The sequence below is a fragment of the Miniopterus natalensis genome, chromosome X (assembly GCF_054644295.1).
Source record: "Miniopterus natalensis isolate mMinNat1 chromosome X, mMinNat1.hap1, whole genome shotgun sequence".
Classification (NCBI taxonomy): Eukaryota; Metazoa; Chordata; class Mammalia; order Chiroptera; family Miniopteridae; genus Miniopterus; species Miniopterus natalensis.
The window spans coordinates 22,845,877-22,864,981 of record NC_142103.1 but is presented as its reverse complement, the minus strand read 5'-3'; the positions used below and the strand labels follow the sequence as shown (position 1 = coordinate 22,864,981).

Genomic DNA, 19,105 nt, shown 5'->3' with positions numbered 1-19,105 from the left:
TTCTTTATTATTTTTAAAGTAAGCATTCATATAAAAGGTAATCTTTTTCATCATATTACAACAGTTCACATTTGTCCTTAACAGTAAGCCTTGATAATGGCAGGAATCACATCTGACCTATCTTTGAATCTCCCACAGTACCTTGGACATAGTAAATTCTTAAGAAATATTTATTTGAATTAACTTTCTCAAGGATGCATTTAATCTGCATGTTGACAGATAAATCACTTCTAAAATTCAGAAATTTCTATAAAAATGATTCATCTTTTATTGATGTGTCATACTTATTTCAGAAACAAAATATTTTTCTTCCACAGTCACATTAAGAGACTCCACCTGAGCTAAAAACAACTTTCTGTGCAATAGATATACACATTTTGTGACAGTTAATGCACATCAGACTGAGATATCTTGGAGTGAGCTCTGGAAGACAGGCAAGCAAGCTCAGAGAGAGATTTTTAACTGTCTTCAGTTTCTTGAGGGGTTTCATAAAATTCTTAAATATATTAATTTTAATATCAAAAAATAAATATGTGCCATTAAGCTCTTTTAGGAGTGAGGAGGGATATGTTATAAAAAGCTTCAGCATTGCAATTTTCAGAGTTAGAAATCATACTAAAAAACAGACAAGGCTTAAATTATCTTTGGTATAGTTTTCTCATCTTAAAAACTAGAAAAGAACAAATTCTTAATACATGAGAAAGTTCTGAAAATTATTATGAAGGTTTTGTAGATTTATTAAGGTTTATCTAGAAAGAGCGCATAATATTCTATGTAGGCAATATACTTAAACCTGTTCACAGCAAATGAAATGTCAAATATAACTTAATTTTGAAAAAAATCTATAATCTCACTCCCAGAATCTAACCTGCATGTTAAAGCACTGAGATTTCTAAAGCTAACTACCAATTCTTTACTCTAGTTTGAGTCATTTTCTTAATGATTGCCCTGGAAATAATTAGCATATTAACCTTTAAAAAATTAGTTCGAATTAATACCAGTCTCAGTTATTGAAATTTTAAACTCTAGATTTTCAATTTGTTTTTAAAAATAATTTATATTACTTTAATGATATTCTTTATTTGGTGAGGCATTCACATACTTTCCTTCAATTCTTTAGACAGAATTCCCTTTGATTTATTTATAATAGCTCACTTAAAGTTTTGTCTGGTAAGTACAATATGTGAGCTTCCTTGGGGACAGTTTCTATTGACTACTTATTTCTTGTATATGTGCCATACTTACCTAATTCTTTGATTGTATTTTATTTTTCTGCTAAAAATTATTTTAAATAGTATTGTGTAACAAGTTTGGAAATCAGATCCCTCCCCTAGGCTTGCTGTAGCTGTTGCTGTTTGTTTAGTGACTTTCCTGGACTAATTTCTGGACTATTCCCTGTCATGTGTGGCCACCTGAAGTCTCTGTTCAGTTAGCTTAGGGGTCAGCTAATGATTGGACAGAAATTTTGGGAAAAGTCTTTAACCAACGGATCTTTCACCCTTTGCCTAGGTAGCCTGTGTGCGTTGGCGCATGCCTTTAAATCTCCGGCAGTTTATAACAATGCCTTAGTCTTCATTTCCTGCTTCTGCAGGTTCTCAAGATCAGCCAGAGGTGGGCAAGTAGAGCCTTCTTGGGTCCTTCCTGGGCATGCACAGAACTCTGCACATTGTGTACAGCCTTCTACATACCCAGGAATACTTTGGAGCTTTTTAAAGCCCCATCTCATCTCCATATCCTCCTCTTAAGTTTTTTGGCCAGCCTCTTCTTTGACTCTCCTGGCATCTGTATCACTACCTCAGGCAGGTGCAATGTTAACAATTGACCCTAATTATTTTGAACAAATGACCTGAGGATAAGGCTTTTCCAATGAGCAAGAATAAGCCAGGTCAAATGAAGACAAGCCTTGTGAATGGGGCCTTTCTAGGGAGCTGCCAGGCAGGTAAAATAGTGACAATTCTCTGGGGATAGGGATACTTGGAAGCTTGACCCCTCCAGTAGCTGCTGCTTCCCATAGCTACTGTGGGTGCAAGGTTGCTGGTTTCCTTGTGGAACTAGGGAATGGGAGACAGGACTGGGGCAAGTTTGAATACAAAGCTGTTCTTACCGAAACTCAGCTGTTTTTAATGAATAAATGCTCTTCAGGTTGTTGGAAGACTTTAGTTAATTTCCAGAATTCTGAAAAAGTTGATTTTGAAAATGTTTGCCAGTGTTCATGTTGCTTTTATAGAGGAGTAGATTTTCTGATGTCCTTACTCCAATATTCTGGAAATTCCCACTTTGAGTTTGAAAATCATTCTGGTATTGATGTCTTCTAAAAGGACTGTAAACTTCAGGTCTTAAAATTGCTCAGCAAAATATGTGGGATCCCTTGTGATATCTACACATAAATTGATAGGTTGAAATATTCATAAAATTAGAAAAGAGAAAATATGTTCAGCCTAGATTTACATTCCATTGTATTTTTGATGACTACAAGGAAATAAATGTGTTTTCTGACAAGATTCAATACAAAAGCATTTATTGTTATGGACACTTGGCTGCATTTCAAGTATTTTTAAAATATTCCTCCTTTTTAAAGATTCACAAATTTTAATTTTAAATAAAAGAACACAAGAGCATATGACTTATCTGAGTCATGGTGGAGCTGAAGGCATAGCATATTGTTTGATGCCTAGAGTAATAACAGATGAAAGGTTGCCAAGGAAAGGTTTCAATGTATTTCTTAGACGAAATGAGGAAGATGGTGATAAGTTCTAAGTCTTGACTTTAATAACAAATCATGAACATGAAAAAAGAACATTTTAATAGAACATTTACTATTATATCACACACAATTGATTATTCATTTTAATGCTGCCAAACCAAAATAAAAATTATGAAAAATTTTGACATTACTCTAATACTAAATTAGGAGATGTTAAACATATTATAAGTGGTTATTCATTTGGGATCATGAATTAGTTTAGTCGCAGTTATGATATGAAAGAAACCTTATACCTTTGTGTGGGTATGTAAGAAAGGGGGAAAATGGTGGGGTGCGGGGATGGAGAATGAAAACATAATGCTTTCCATATAACTGCCCTGCCCCTCTTAAAGTAGCACGTAGAAGTCCCTGAATGTGGAGGTCATGCTGCAGGGCACAGAGTTATGTTGCAGGAAAAAAATGTTGAGAATCACTAACTCAATGTTTAAAACACTATAAGAGTTATTACAAATTCATTAAGATCTTTTCTGAGAAAATCAATTTAAATTAAGCAGGTCCTTAATATAGGGGAAATCACTCATAAAAATCAACAACAGTAGTCTCAGTGATATTTACACTATTATTAATTCAGAGTTTCACTGTTCTATTCCATACATATTTTTAAAAACCAGCATGAGCATACAATAAAGTGTACACCATGGCAAGATTTCACTACTATGTATCTTTAGAATTCATGGACTTAAAATCTGCAAGTTCAGGAATTTATGAGTAACCATTAAATTCATGATTAAATAATTTTTCATTTTGCTGAGACATTAATTTGGAGAATTTGAATCTTGTGTGAAGGCTAATATGTGTGAATAAGTTGCTAAGTTAGTAAGTCTATCCTTATCATCGACTATGCTTGGATGTTTTCTTTACATTGTAAACTACGCAAGAAGTCAGGAAGGGATAAATTGTTTTAAAAAATGACTCTCTTCCCCCCAGTACAGCAAATTTCTACTTCTGGTGATTAATATAAGGAAATGATATAAGAGTCATAAAGCAGTGTTGGTTCTTAGCCAGAAGATATTAATTTTGGATAAGTTAAAGACTAATGTGTTTAATTCAGCTTAGACTCAGATCTATGACATAAACAAGTCTGCCATAAAACATTTTATGAGGGAAATTACATGCTAAATTATTATTTGTGCTTTCAAGATCATTTATAATGCCTTGGGTCAGGTTTCCTCAAATCTGTTTTTCGTCATCTAAATTATATTAATGTGAAAATAGACACATCAAGAATTTCCATAAAAACAAATAAAGGTACTCCTTTTGTTCATCAAACATAGGATATTCAGTGTGCTTGTTGAACCCCTAACACCTATTCTTAGGCAACAGATTAAAAAGTCTTGACTGTAGAAACATTAGGAAAGAACGAAACATTTATTTAAACATATGGGAACCTATAGTTCAAAACAAAACAGTAGAAAAATAAATAGTACCAAATGGCCTTCCAAGCATTCCAATTCCCTATAGAAACGGAATCATAGAGTAAAAGATAAGCAGGTGATTAAAGGTTATGCCATACCCTCCTTGAGAACCACAAAAACATGTTCTTATGCCCCTGTATAGCCAGGTCAGTCCCCAAATAACAAACAATATCTAATAAATCCACGAGGATCTCATGGTGTCTGGTATATACATGTACAAAAAGATATCCAATTCTAAGTAAGGCACAGAAAGGAGCATAATGGAATATCTCATTTATTCCCTGCTTTAAAACCTCCTTAGAAAAACTTTTAGAAACCTTTTGAGACCTAGCACTGCCCTGAATTCAGGCCAGTTAAACAGTGTTAAGTGGTAAAAATTGTATAATGCAGTTGCTACCAAGCCTTCAAATACTCAAGACTGCTGCTCTCAAAAATGGCAAAGCTCCAGAGAGAAATTATGTTAAGGAAGGGGAAGAGACGCATCTTCCTAGATTTATACTTCAATTTTGGGGTGGGAAAGATTGGGAGTCAAAAGTATTCAAATTAGCCGGGCCCCTGTGGCTCAGTGAATTGAGTGTCATCCCATGCACCAAGAGGTCACTGGTTCCATTCCCAGTCAGGGCACATGCCCAGGTTGCAGGCTAGATCCCCAGTAAGGGGTCTGCAGGAGGCAGCCAATTGATGTTTCTCCATCATCAATGTTTCTATCTCTCTCCCTCTTCCTTCTTCTCTCTCTCTAAAAAATCAATAAAAACATTTTTTTTTTTAAAGTATTCAAATCAATATAACAATTTTGAGGACGGGAAATCGAAAGTGGCCCTGCAGTGTTGGTGCGAATTAGTTAAGTTAGTAAAGGGTTAATGAATGTTTATTAAAGAATGGTGAATAATTATAATCTTCATGAAAGTGAAAGAAAGCTTTAAGACTAAACCTCTCCTCTTCTGTAAAAACTGACCTGAATTTCTCTAGACTAAACTGTAATAAACACAGCAAAGGTTCTAAGAGCAGCCCAATGGAGACGGGAACAAGACCCTTTGGACCCATACCCATTTTTTCACTTTAAAATGAAATTTGCTTGTTCTCTTGCCACAGCCAAACCGGAAAAACCACTTTTTTTTTTTACTTGATTGTGCTCCACACTATAGAGACCATTGCCTATTTAACATGGCTATTGTTTGAAGCTTGTGAAAATGAAATTGGCCTCTAAACAGTTCGACCAGGTATAAGCAAAATTATCTCTCCTCACTATAGCGAGGGCAATCGCCTTTGTTCATAAAAGTCTGAAGCATATTGAGAATGATGGGACCTTAGTGTGGTCTGTCCTAAGAACCACTGGATTCCATTTGTCCTCCCATGCAATTATGGGGCAGGGGTCTACAATCATTTTCATAGGTAAAAAACCCATTATACTTCTTCAAAAACTTTAAAATATTACCATCATTTTCTTTTAACATCTGGCATTTCTTCACATCACTACTGTAATATATAATTCAAATTACAGATTATTCATAATTCAAGGCTATGATATGAGGGAGCGCTCATTTACTCACAAACAAAAACTGACTACACTGTTAATGAGCATCATGCTAGTGTTGTTTTTTATTTCCTGAGTACACTGGTACAACTTTCAAGATTATGTGGCTAGAACCTGTCAGAGATCAGTCTCATAATTAGGAAATAATTTCTTCATATTCTGAAACATATTCTGGAGAATGAAAGAAGAGAATTACTAAAGTAAAATTAAAATTTACAGTGATCACAAAGGAACCCTCACTCACAACTGTTGGGGATGTAAACTGGTATGGCCACTATGGAAAACAGTATGAAAGTTCCTCAAAAAATTAAGGATAGAGGTACCATATACGCAGCAACCCAGCAACCCCTCTTCTGGATATCTACCCGAAAATTTTGAAAACATGTATTCACAAAGATATATGCAACCCTATGTCCATTGCAGCATTATTCACGGTGTCCAAGACATGGAAACAACCAAAGTGTCCTTCAATAGATGATTAAAGAAGATGTGGCACATGTACACAATGGAATACTACTCAGCCATAAGAAAAGATGAAATACTGCCATTTTTGACAACATGGATGGACCTTGAGAATAACATGCTAAGTGAAATAAGTCAGAAAAAGAACCACATGATTTTACTCATATGTGAGAGAGATAAAACTGAAAGCAACAAGTGAACACATAAGAAAAAAACAAGCAAAAACTCATAGACACGGACAAGAGTACGGTGGTTACCAGAGGGGGTAGGGGGTAGTAAAGGATAAAGGGGTCAAGTATATGGTGATAGAAAGAGATATGATTGTGGGTGGTAAACACACAATGCATCAACAAAAGAGAGCCCGGCCAGCGTGGCTCAGCGGTTGAGCATCGACCTATGATCCAGGAGATCCCAGTTCGATTCCCGATGAGGGCACATGCCTGGGTTGCAGGCTTGATCTCCAGTAGGGGGCGTGCAGGAGGCAGCCAATCAATGACTCATCACTGCTGTTTCTATCTCTCTCCCTCTCCCTTCCTCTCTCTCTGAAATCAATAAAAATATTAAAAAACAAACAAAAAGTGAGAATTTTTTCTTCAAAGGGTAATTGTTCAACATAAAATAAAAATATGCAGTTCTATTGTAATTCAGGAAACTTAGAATTTTGTTTCTAAACAATACTATAAAATCTTTAAAGATTTTGTTTATAGTTGTAGCATCCTTGAATAGGGCATGTTAATAACCATAAGGAACACACTTATTAATCTATGCCTAAGCTACTTTAATAAATGACACGATTCAATAATTAATACTCGATCCTCCTATAATCATTGTATTTCCCAGTACCCACCTTATGTGGGCTACAGATGCAACATCCAAGTAAAATTTTTTCATTAATTTGGGGAGAAAAAAAGTGGTTTAAAGGCATTTATTTATTCTATAGCAATTAGGGTAGTTTCATTTTTAAATTACATAATCTTTGTAGCTACTCAATTTTTCCAAATTCATGCTTGATACACTGAAGTTTAGAAGAAAAAAAAGAACACCGCATACAGAAGGCACTCAGGCAAAGGGTGATGTAACCAATGTTAACCTGACTTATGCTAAATGTCTATTGATGAATGAAAGCACTTTGTCTACACAGCAGACTCCTGCTTGTGTTATTTCCCAGTCTCTTCTCCAGGCTTCATGACATTCATGACATTAAAGGAACTGCTGAGGCATAATTAACTGGACAAAAGAGAAACTTTACCAAGAAAGAGGCAATTCATAGGCCATTAATAGTTTAAAATTGTCACCTGGCAGACCTTCATTTCCCAGTGCCTGAATTCTAGCAACAGTCTCCTCCTGACAGGTGCCTGTTCTTGCTAGGATCCCCCCCACCCCCAGTAAATCTACCTTTGATTGGCATCCACTGACTACTGAATAATACTCCTTCTGACCTCTGTGTCTTTGTTTTCCTGTTTAGAATAATTCATCTATGAAATGTGTACCCAGCCCCAACCCTATTTTGTCCATGAAGTCCTCCTGTATAACTCAAGCCCACATTAGTCTTTGTCCAAACTCACTGTCTCCATCACTCATTTGGCCATTAAATCATGTATAACCTCATTATTTGTTTCACGAATCTTGCCTCCTCAATATGACTACAAGCTTTCTAAGGGCAGGCAGTACGGCTTATGCCTATTTTACAGACCTTTCACTCATATCCCAAAAGGAGCCTAGCATAATGTTCCACCCGCAACAGCTATACTACTTGTTGAACTGAAATATTAGAATTTACCATAATATGAAAAGCAATACTAGCTTAGAATAAGAGATGGACTTTGATGAAAAAACACACTGACTTAGGATAATGCTGGCAAATAAATCTTGAAGCTTGAACAAATATTCATTTTTAAATGTCTATAAGCAAAGGGATAATCATGGTGGAAATTCTACTTTCCTCTTCAGAACTGCAAAGCCATCTCTAAATGGAAGAAACTAGAAACTGCTCCAAAGGCCAAAATAATACATTACAATTCAGTGATAATATGTCTGCAATTCTGCTTATGATAAAGAACCTCATACTGGTTGTGCAGACAACAGGGTAAATAAACAACTTTCACGACTCATGACTTGATCATATCTAATATTTCACAAATGTCACTACCACATTCAGATCTGAGCTTTTCATTAGACGCAAGTGTGTACACTATAAGAAGCAATTTCAAGAAGCACTTAAGTGGTTTATATATACACATATGGAATTAAAGACCTTACTTAAAATATCCCATTAGGAAAGGTGTTTTTCAACTTTCCTTCTCTCTAGAAAACACACTTCCTCAAAAATATCAGGTTCAACTGTCAAAACTAATGTTCTCCTTTAGTGCCTAGGACCTTCTATCTTTAAAAGTGGGTGAACAAGGGCAAAGTTTCTACCTATCAAATACATTTCCTTATATTATTATTATAAAATTCATTAGAAAGCTCTAAGAACAGAGGATGAGAATGACAATCTAAAAAGTAAGCTAGAAAATCAAGTTCTTTTCAAATATAGTTAGTAAGTACACTAATAAAGTAAATGATAGCTGCCAGGTCAAATACTGAGATGCTACAAATTTGAAACATTTTTTTTTAAAATATATCTTTATTGATTTCAGAGAGAGGAAAGGAGAGGGAGAGGGAGAGAAAGAGAGAGATAAAAGCATCAATGATGAGAGAGTCATTGATAGAGCCCGCAACCCGGGCATGTGCCCTGACTGGGAATCGAACCCTGATCGACTGGATCCTAGGTCGACGCTCAATCGCTGAGCCACGCCCAGCCGGGCTTGAAACATTTTTTTAAGTGGATACATCTGACTCTAATGCTTCTAGTCTAGTTTGGGCATAATTTTCAATAAATTGAGAAAAATAAATACTTCAAAGCCTAAAAAATAAACCTCAAAGCTCTACTGTAATTAGGCTTTGTGCATCTCTAATACATGTTTGTGAATCATCTTCCAGAAGACGATTTGACTTTGGGTTGTGGGCACACATATACACACACAAATAATAACAATAATAATATGTTTATAAGAATAAATTTTTAAAAATTCTCAAAATTCCTATGAAAAACTAATTGCTTAGGTAGCACCACTATTATGTACCTTTAAAATACAAGCTAAACATAGTGCTTATAGTTAACAGTACTGTATTGTGCACGGGGGGGGGGGGTTGCAGTCTGGGAGAATGGGTGAAATAGGTGAAGGAATTGAGAAGTACAGAGTGGTAGTTATAAAATACTCACGTGGATGTAAAGTACACCATAGAAAATATAGTCAATAATATTGTAATAACTGTGTATGATGTCAGTTGGGTAATGGAAATATCAGGGGGAATACTTTATAAAGTATATGATTGTCTAACCACTGTGCTGTACACCCGAAACTAATACAAAATAATATTGAGTTTAAACTGTAATTTAAAAAATTAAAAAATATAAAAACAAACAAAAAAATTGTTAAGAGGGTAGATCTCATGTTATTTTTTTACCACACAAAAAAAAAAAAATTGCTAAAAGCAACATACATCTATATCAGCTATTTTTATCTCATGGATCACATAAACTAATTACTAAAATTGTGTGGCACACCAAAAACTACATTTTTTGATGATCTGACAAAAAAACTATAAGTTTTTCCCATTGCTATTTATCCCCTCTATGCCCTCTTTCACCTCCACCCATCCCCCTCCCTTAACTATAATCTCATTTTTCTCCTTCCCTGATTCCAACATGCCCTCCATTCCTACCACCAGCCCTGTGTGACTCTCTTTCTCTATAGAGCCAATGCTTTCAGTGTGGAAGAGTAGATTTCTGGAAAATAACTTGCCAAACAGGACAATGGTTAGAGAAGTTTGTAAAGTACACCACAAACCACACATCACCTCATTAGTGCCAGAGAAATAGAAGTGGTATCACTCCCGTTTGTTCTTGTGAGGTTTTTTTTTGAAATGACAAGAGTGTGGGGTACATAGACCCATGAACTGAACAAAAAAATTTTAACCAATGACTGCAGGGCACCTACTCCTAACATCAAAGAGCTATTCCACAAATTCAAGTACCTGGCCAACCTAGGGGCAAGATTTTCATTTTAATGGGAAATAAGCAGAGCAAGCTTTTGTTGATTTGGTTGGTTGGTTAACTATGGGGAACTTCATAAAATGCACTGAGAGCAATACTCTGACATGGAAAAAAGGCCAGAATACTTCTTGGGATTCTTCCCTAGTGAATAAATCACCAACACCATCTTCCACTTACCATATTTTTAAAAAGAATGTAAAAAAGCACCCATCATCTAAACACTTACCTCACTGTTGTTCAAAATCAGGATACAAAGGGTATTTGTCTTACTACAATGATGTATATACTGAGGTCCAAGTTTTACCAGTTACATAATTTATTTGCACTCCAAACCACCTATACCCAACCACGTGGCTGTTCGGCTACATAAGGAATATTAATGTGACAGAGAAGAAGCACATTGATAATGACTAGCACATGAGGATTTCTTTGAAGCAGACACAGTGGGAACTCTAGGCTGACAGCAACAAGACCAGTTTTTCACAGATTCCATTCTACGAGAATGACTCAAAGATCCACTAATGCCTAAAGCAAAGCACGGAACCTGGTGCTACCACCTTGCAGCAATCCAAGATCTCAATATATAAGATATGTTACTAAAATTGTGTGTCATATGCTTACAGAAAGTATATGGAATGGCAAGGCAAGCTATATAGGCTGTCAAGTCAATCTCACTATTTTCCATTACTAGAGATCTGGTCATCATCTTCTGGCAGGATATTGCATAATACAGTCAACTGTAATCTCCCAGCACTGCATGTGGCTTTGGGTCACAGTGTGGATTATCTGTAAAATGAAAGAGATAGGGGAAAGGCAAGAATCATCAACACTATCACAGACCTTATTTTAAAAACTAATATTAGTAGGCCTGGACTCAACAGAACTTTTTATATTTGCCCATCCGTTGAAGATCACAAAGATCATAAAACAATATGGCTGATCCTGTCCATTGATAACACCCATCCTTCATTGTTGAGCAAAGCTACAAAACAGATACAGCTTGATTCTTTACTTTCTAAGCTTGAAGACATGGGACCTAGAATCTAGTACCAGACAGTACTTCCAATCCTTCATAAATTTCCTTTAATCTAAGATCTGAAACTACAAGTTCCTGAGATGGTCCTCCACAAGGCTCTATTTTGCTGAAGACTGTGCTATGATATACACATAAGGAAATATAAGAAATGCTGACTGCTTTACAAACTGATAAGCCTGCAGACTGAGAAAATGTATAAACCTACATTAGGGAAACCCAACATTCTGTCAGGTATCTTTATTAGCAATACAAAGCTAAAAAGCATCACTGATATCTACCCATTTGAGCAGTTCAAAGTCACAATGGGGGAGGTGGGGCAGAGGCTGGAGAGATCCCAAAAGACCAACTAAATCAGCACAATAACACTGTTGCCGCTCTGTGGTTCTGCTAATTAAAAAAGAAATGACATTTTAACTGCCAACACTTGAAATACACATATTAAGAAATCTGACTTCACTTGACTATTTGTTTCTTCCTATCTCTCTCCTTATCCATCCTCCATGTTTTTTTAGTGGCACCACCATCCTCCTGGTTCGCTCGGCTTATAAACTCTGAATTATGTCCAAAGCCTCTCTCCCTTTTACTTCCTCTAGCATGGGAATTTGGTAGATTATTTTTTTCTGCAAAGCCTCTTTACTCACATGCAATCACCTAATTTCAGGTCCTCATCCAAAAGCTATCTCAGCTATCTTTATACTGATCCAAATTCTATAAACCAACATGTCTCCTCCTTTCTCTCAAATTAGATACAGTTGGGAATAGGTGAAGAGGGAGAGGGGAAGGGGAGGTTCTTACACTTATGATCAAATTTCATAGCCATTCCAACAGAGCTGTTGAACAAACTTTTTCAGAGCACAAGAATAGCTAGGCACAGAGCCAAGAAAGAAGAGGCAATGATGGAAGCCAAAAAACAGGTGAGCGGCAGTCTTTCCACTCCTACACAAAACCTGGCCCTGGAGTGCAAGTCCCTACATATGCTGATAACTTTTCCACTTCTTAATTTCATAACACTCCTATATTCACAAACTCTGCCCCTGGGATGGCTTCCTCATTTTTTTCAATGCCAGTTTCCCTACTGCCCTCATAAATTTAAGCATAGTTGATCTGCTCTACCTTGAGACTCTTCTTCCAATTCATCTTGCATTCTAGAGGACTCTTCTACAAATGCTGTTCTTATTAATACGAAAAAAAACCCTATAATCAGATCCAATAACTCTTATCCAGCTTTCCCAAAGGGTTCCAAAGACAAAAGGCTATTTTAATTTCCTTGTTTTATGAGCTTAGAGACCAGAGCAAGGGGTGTGGTATGGAGAATGCTGAGAGTGCAAGTTGCTGACTAAAGACAGCTGCTGGGAATCCCCAATTACTGTGGCAAGGGGTGTGGTGGTGACAGCAACTGGTTTGAGAACAACCAAGTAAGACTTCAAGATTTACTGGTATATAGACTCTTCACCAATAATTTTTGTACCTTTGTCATTTAAAAACTTGACTCAAAAGTTATCCTCTCAAAAACCTTCTTCCTGACCACTCCTTTATTCCATGTCATTATCATGCTTATGTACAAAATTTTTCATGTATCAAGTTCATCTACAATCATGTATATATTGTGTTGTAAGCATTTTAAGTGATTTTGATATTTGTATCATATCTTAACACTCTCAGCTCTGTGAGGTAGAACTAGTTTTTCTATTTCTCTGGTGTCGAACCATGGAATTCAGCATAATGTATATACTAAAAACAAAAAACAAAAAAACAAACACAACAGCTTTTTCCCCCAGTGACATATAATTTCCACTCAGATATCCAACACTAACATTTTAAAGGTTGAGCAAGTTTGAAAGTATGATACATTAAGGGCTGTAGAAAATACACCCACACTTGATAAAAAAGATGCCACTTAAGAGTTGGACCAACATAAATTATGCTCCACCCACCCAACTATACTATTACACCATACTTCTTCCTTTGGGCTCTTTTCCTTTTACTACATAAGCTTGTGGCTCCATTTTGCTCTTAGCAATACTGTAACTACAGAAGCTCAACTCTAAATAAGTTACTGTTGGGAATCTACTCTTCCCACCTACACAACCAATGGCTTCCCACACTGTCTCCAGTCTCCTGTGACCAACTGCCCAGTTACTGTGTGGAAAGACAGCTTACACATTGAAGGTCCATTCTTGGCAGGCCCAGGCTTTTACTGCTGGTCCTCAGTTACTTAGCTTAATTGATTCAGAACAGTATCAAAAAGAGACATTATTACACAAGTTGGAAAAAAAGGCCATTTAAGAAAATTTAAATGTAAAAGCCCTGGCCATTGTGCTGCTTTAAAACAGGCAAGCATGTGTGACATCCAGAGAATAGAATAACGCCTATTGAAATAGGGAACTCTGACTAATCTCTTTGCCCAAGTTTTAGTGTTTCACACATATACATTCTCAAAAAGTAAAATGGTCTATAAATGAAAAACACAACTGATTTCAAAATTATAACCCATTACAGTAATAACTGATGGTGTTTTACACAAATACAATTTCAAAAAGTGTACAGTTTTTTAAAGACAACAATGTGAATGTTAGTATGTGTTTGTGAAAAACAACTCATGCATGGGCTAACAGGGCATTTTTTACTTTCTCAGTAGTAGTCTTTCTTTCCATTGGACTGAGAGATCCCAGCAGAGATTCCTTCTGAGTTGCCACTCATTAACTAGGACTTGAAAACAACACAAACACGATTCATAAGCAAGAAAAATTATGAACTAGATTTTTACTCCCTCTGGCCATATGGGAGAGAAGGTGAAATAAGCATCAAATTTTTCTATTTAACTAAATATACCTTGCCCTACATATACCTTTATACACAGATATAAAAATAATTTGTAATTTATATTTCTACATCCTTTCATTCCAGTCGCTGATGCTTTTTACATCAGTAATGACAACTGGGCAGGGGGAGGGAGCATGCTTCTCTTTCTTATCAGTAAGATAGGACAACAGATTGCCTTCTAATGGAAATCAACAGTGTTGAAAAACAACCCATATAAATACCTTCAAAAATGCTCAATTTTTCAAAATATGTGTTTGTTTTTTAAAACAAAAAGTAGATATGACCATTATGCTAGCATGGATAAGGAAATCTGTAATGGCCTAATCGTATCATCTGCAATAGAGAGACACCTTCCAGCTATTCTGGTCAGTTGTCATCAAAAAAGACATCATAAAAATATACTAGCTTGTGTTTAAAATGCTGATTTAATATCACTTTGACCTGAGCTGCATTATCGAGCTCTTTTTTTTCTTTCACTAATGTGCGATAGGATTGTTACTGTTCTGGTGAAATAAAGTGCCTACCTTACCTCCCTAACACAATGTAATTCCTCCCAAGCAACCAAAAAACAGCAATTTGATTACTGTACCAAGGTAAGAAAGAGTTAACTGTTCAAACACCTGATCAGAGTCTCTTAAAATCTGCATGGCCAGGAGATTTGTAAAAGAATAAATCGTATTCATTGTAATGGAAAACCACACTTATTGATGTTTAATATTTAATAGTAAAGTATCTTTTATGTGCTATAGTCTATACAAAATGTGGCATTGCATTAACTTCAAAGGTGATAAGAAGATTAAAATTAAAAGTTCATGGGACATGACATGCAACACAGCATTAAAGATATAAGACTAAACAATCCTAGTGCCTTAGCAGGGTCCTTTTATATTTCTTTGTTAATGGGGTAAATTCTTAAAATGCAATCAGCAAGCATAAGTGTAAGTAAAGCTTTTAAAATCTTAAAAAACATGTTATTTAGTAAGCTAATCATCAAAGCATTTTTTATGGGAACAGGATGGGGCTTTACTTATTAAAATCAATACAGCTCACTGTAAGATATCATATTTGTGCTGTTTTTAACTCCTAAAATGTGCCCCTCACATTTAACAATATCTGGAAAAAAATAAAATCATACTACAGGTTTCCAAGAGTCACTCTCCTCCTTCCCCAAACTATCCCAAGAACCTCAGACTCTTGTTATGATAAAGGCAGCATTCAATCTCCCTGGTGCTAAATTAGAAAGAACATGATAAAGGATAGTGACATGGAAGCAGGAAGTTTAATACCGGAAACTAGCGGTGAAAACTGCCATTCCCTTATAGTGGCTCAAGTAGTATTCAGGTCCTCACTACTCTCTAACCCAGAGGGGCTCAACATGTGGCCCCAGGAACTTAGCAGCAGCATCACCAGGGAACTTGTTAGCAATGTAAATTAACGGCCCCACCCCAGACCAACTGAATCAGAAACTCTGGGAATGGGGCCCAGCAATTTGTGTTTTAACAAGCACTACCGGAGATTATGATGTATGTTAGAGAACCACTCCTCCTCAAACTTTAATGTGCCTAAGAATCACCTGGGGGGCTTGTTAAAATGCAGATTCTACCTCAGCTGGTCTGAGGTGGGGCCTGAGAGCCTCCATTTCCAACAAGTTCCCAGGTGATGTCTTCTACAGACCACACTGCAACTGTTTCCCAAACCAGCTGTTTAACAAAATTACCAAGGGTGCTCGTAAAATACGGGTTCCCAGGCACCACCCCAGACCAAATTAATCTGAATCTCAAGCAGAAAGGCTTAGTCAAATAAAACCAGTATTCCGCTTCAGCTGCACATTAAAATCACCTGGGGAGCTTTTAACATCCCGATACCCAGGCACCATCCAAGTCCAATTAAACCAGAATCTCTGGGGTTGGGACCCAGGCATCCACATTTTTAATAATTCCCCAGTGATTCGAAGTGAAGCCAAGGTTGAGAATGACTGCTCTGCAGTCTAACTGGCTCAACACCTGGCCCAGTGGACCCCTTTATAGTAGCAAATGGTTTCCTATAACATGGCTAACTAGGTTCCCACATATAAATCCAAGAGCTCTGACTCTCAATAGTTAAATGCACCTCAAGTCATGTATTTATCATGTCTTGAACATTGTTCCCGTGGGCAAATGTGCCTGTTACAACTGCACAACTGAAACTAACGATTTAGCAATACACAAATGTTACCTGTCTTCCATTAAACAAGTTTCCACCATCCTCCCAAGCTCGAGCTACTGCTACCTCTCTACAGTGAGGTAGGTGCTCCAAGAAACAGCAGCAATGGTGAAGAATTTGTATCCATACAGCCTGTTCATATCCTGACATTCCCCCCCGCATCCCACTCCCAAAACCTGAAACAGATAGATCACTGGAAATTTCTAATAACCTTTCAGAGTGGAAGGCTAACTGATGAATCTAGGACTTCTAAACCTCTAAGACAGATTTCACCAGTTATATATTTTTGACAGAAAGGTCCTGGGAACGTATGAAAAGCATGTTTTCTGGTGGACAGAGATAGGACCTGAAACGCCACTGCTCATGATATGATACTAATAACTCTGAGGGGGGCAAAAGCAATATGTCTATTTATGCCCTATGGTCCCTAGCACAAAGCGATACTAATAAGTACACACTATTAAGTACAGAGTGAGGCAAAAGTAGGTTTACAGTTGTGAGTATTCAAAAAACAGAGTTTATTTTTGTATTATTTATTAATTATTGTAGTATTTTCCATACAAACAACTATAAACCAGTGGGGTACTTTTGCCCCCCTGTATGTAAAACAGAAAGAAAATGTGTGGTGGTTACTGAGGCACTGTCAAGTGATTATAGTTATTTCAAAAACTCCCATAATCAAACACTACTTTTAAGCAATTTTCCTGAATTTTATACAGTACACTTCAAAAATGACTTTAAGATAAATGAAAACAAGATGCAGTCCTCTTTCCACTTAAGTGAACTTTCATTCTCCCCTTGGTCATGTTCAGTGTCTTTTCTAAATTAGTTGTTCAATAGAATACATAACACATTCAAGAACTGCTAAATGATAAGTTATTATTCTTCCACTATCATTTCAACATATCCCCAGAAATCAAAAGTATGTCATATTTTATCTAATTCCATGAAAAAGAAATCCATTGGAAGTGGTATTAGAAGAGAAACAATACCTCAGTACGTATTCAAAGTGGCCACTGTTAAATGATATTTTCGAAAGCATTCTCCATATGAACTGGTCAAGCTCACTTTCCTTTTAAAATTCTTGTTACAGTCATTCAGTTAACCCAAACTCACTTTAAAATGTGTGAAAATAGCACCTTCTGAAAGTGTGTTCACATATGCTTTGGAGCAATGGAGCGTGAATAGTAAAACAGCCTTTGCCAAACTCATGTAACTAAACAGGAGTGAATTTTTGCAGTCCCATGACTTTGCAGAGCTAACCTATGTATCATCCCAGTACTGGCTCTAATACATCATAGATATCCAAGAGAAGACAGAAAAGTCACAAATAAGTGACTCATGCTAATAAATATTTCATAGATTTTTTATATGGCAGTCTTTTCAAAATGAATTTTGCTTCTTAACCAAAAAAAAAAAAAAAAAAAAAAAAATTGGCTAAGTAAAGGTGTGGCTTTAGGACTTAAGCTCCTAGAATAAAAACTATGAAATATGTAAAGATATTTAATTTCTTTGACAGTGTCAGTCTGGATGCCATTCCATGCATTTCTTATGAACCAATGCCCAAAGATGAACAAAGTCTGAAAGAAAATGCACAGACCAGAGAAGAGTCATACAAAATTAAATACACTTAAAATATCAAAGTCAAAGAAAACAAACGAAACAAAGTTACAATTTCCAGGACACTTTATTATAATTTCCACTTTACATATTAATATTTTTAGTCTAGGCATAAGTGTTTGTACTTATTCAGTAGCAGTATAATCCCCTCATCTCACAAAGTGAAAAGAAGAAGTTATAAAGAACATCGATTCAAGTATTTATGATATGGGGACATGGGGCACTTATCTTAGCTAGCGAAAGGGTTGATGCTTTTCAGTATAAATTTATCTGAAAATTTTCTCTATTATTTTTCTTGTCGATGCTAAGTATTCATAATAAAAACAATCGCCCTCTTTGTCGTTCTGCCCTTCCTTGGGCTTTACATTCTATCTAGCATTTAACTCAAAAAGTCAGGTTACACTCAGTTTACACATTAAAAAAAAACAAAACAAAAAACAACAACATGCCCCATCTCCCACACACCCAAATGGACACGGATCAGAATTAACCTGGCTTTTAGCTGTAACAGTACTATTTTAAACAATTTCAACCACACACTTGAATAGTAAAATAACTAAAAGTACAAAACCAAAGGAAATCACAAAAATTCCTACACACAGTTAGGAATACCCATTTCTCAAATCCTCAAGTCTAATATAGATTTCTTAAAAGTGAAATCAACACAAAAGGGTCGACACGCTTAATGTACAAACTGACAGTGGCTCTGATAGGGACAGCTCTCTTTGAATGAGCTATTACCCAGACGTTAGAATGAAAAAAAAAAAAAAAAAAAAAATGGTCTCTCACTCCTCACTCCTCACTCCTCACTCCTCAAATGTGAGAGAGCTGGCAGTGTGCTTCACTATAAACACATTTTAACGGGTTTGTTTGGTTAAAAATAGGCAGTAAGGAAAAATTTTTTTTAAAAAAAACCTCCTTCCTCCCCAGGACACAAGGAAACCCGAACGAAAATATGGGACCCTCATAAGCTCCCGCGCTAAGTTCCATCACTAAAAGAACAGAAGTTGGATAGTTGCTTTTTTTTCACCCTGCAATGGGACAGAAACTCTCCTTGAGGAAGGCGGGAATACTGGCGGGACTTTCGTCAGGGGTAATGGAAACCAAAGTGAGGAGAGGTCAACACCTTGAGTAATCCAGACTTCCAAAA

The 19,105-nt window shown here is 36.3% G+C and overlaps 1 protein-coding gene across 1 annotated transcript in view; it reads right to left on the bottom strand.

The window, feature by feature from the left end:
* The window catches only part of AMMECR1 (AMMECR nuclear protein 1), a 105,275-nt gene that overhangs the window by 85,376 nt on the left and 794 nt on the right, over window positions 1-19,105 (bottom strand). The window lies entirely within an intron of this gene.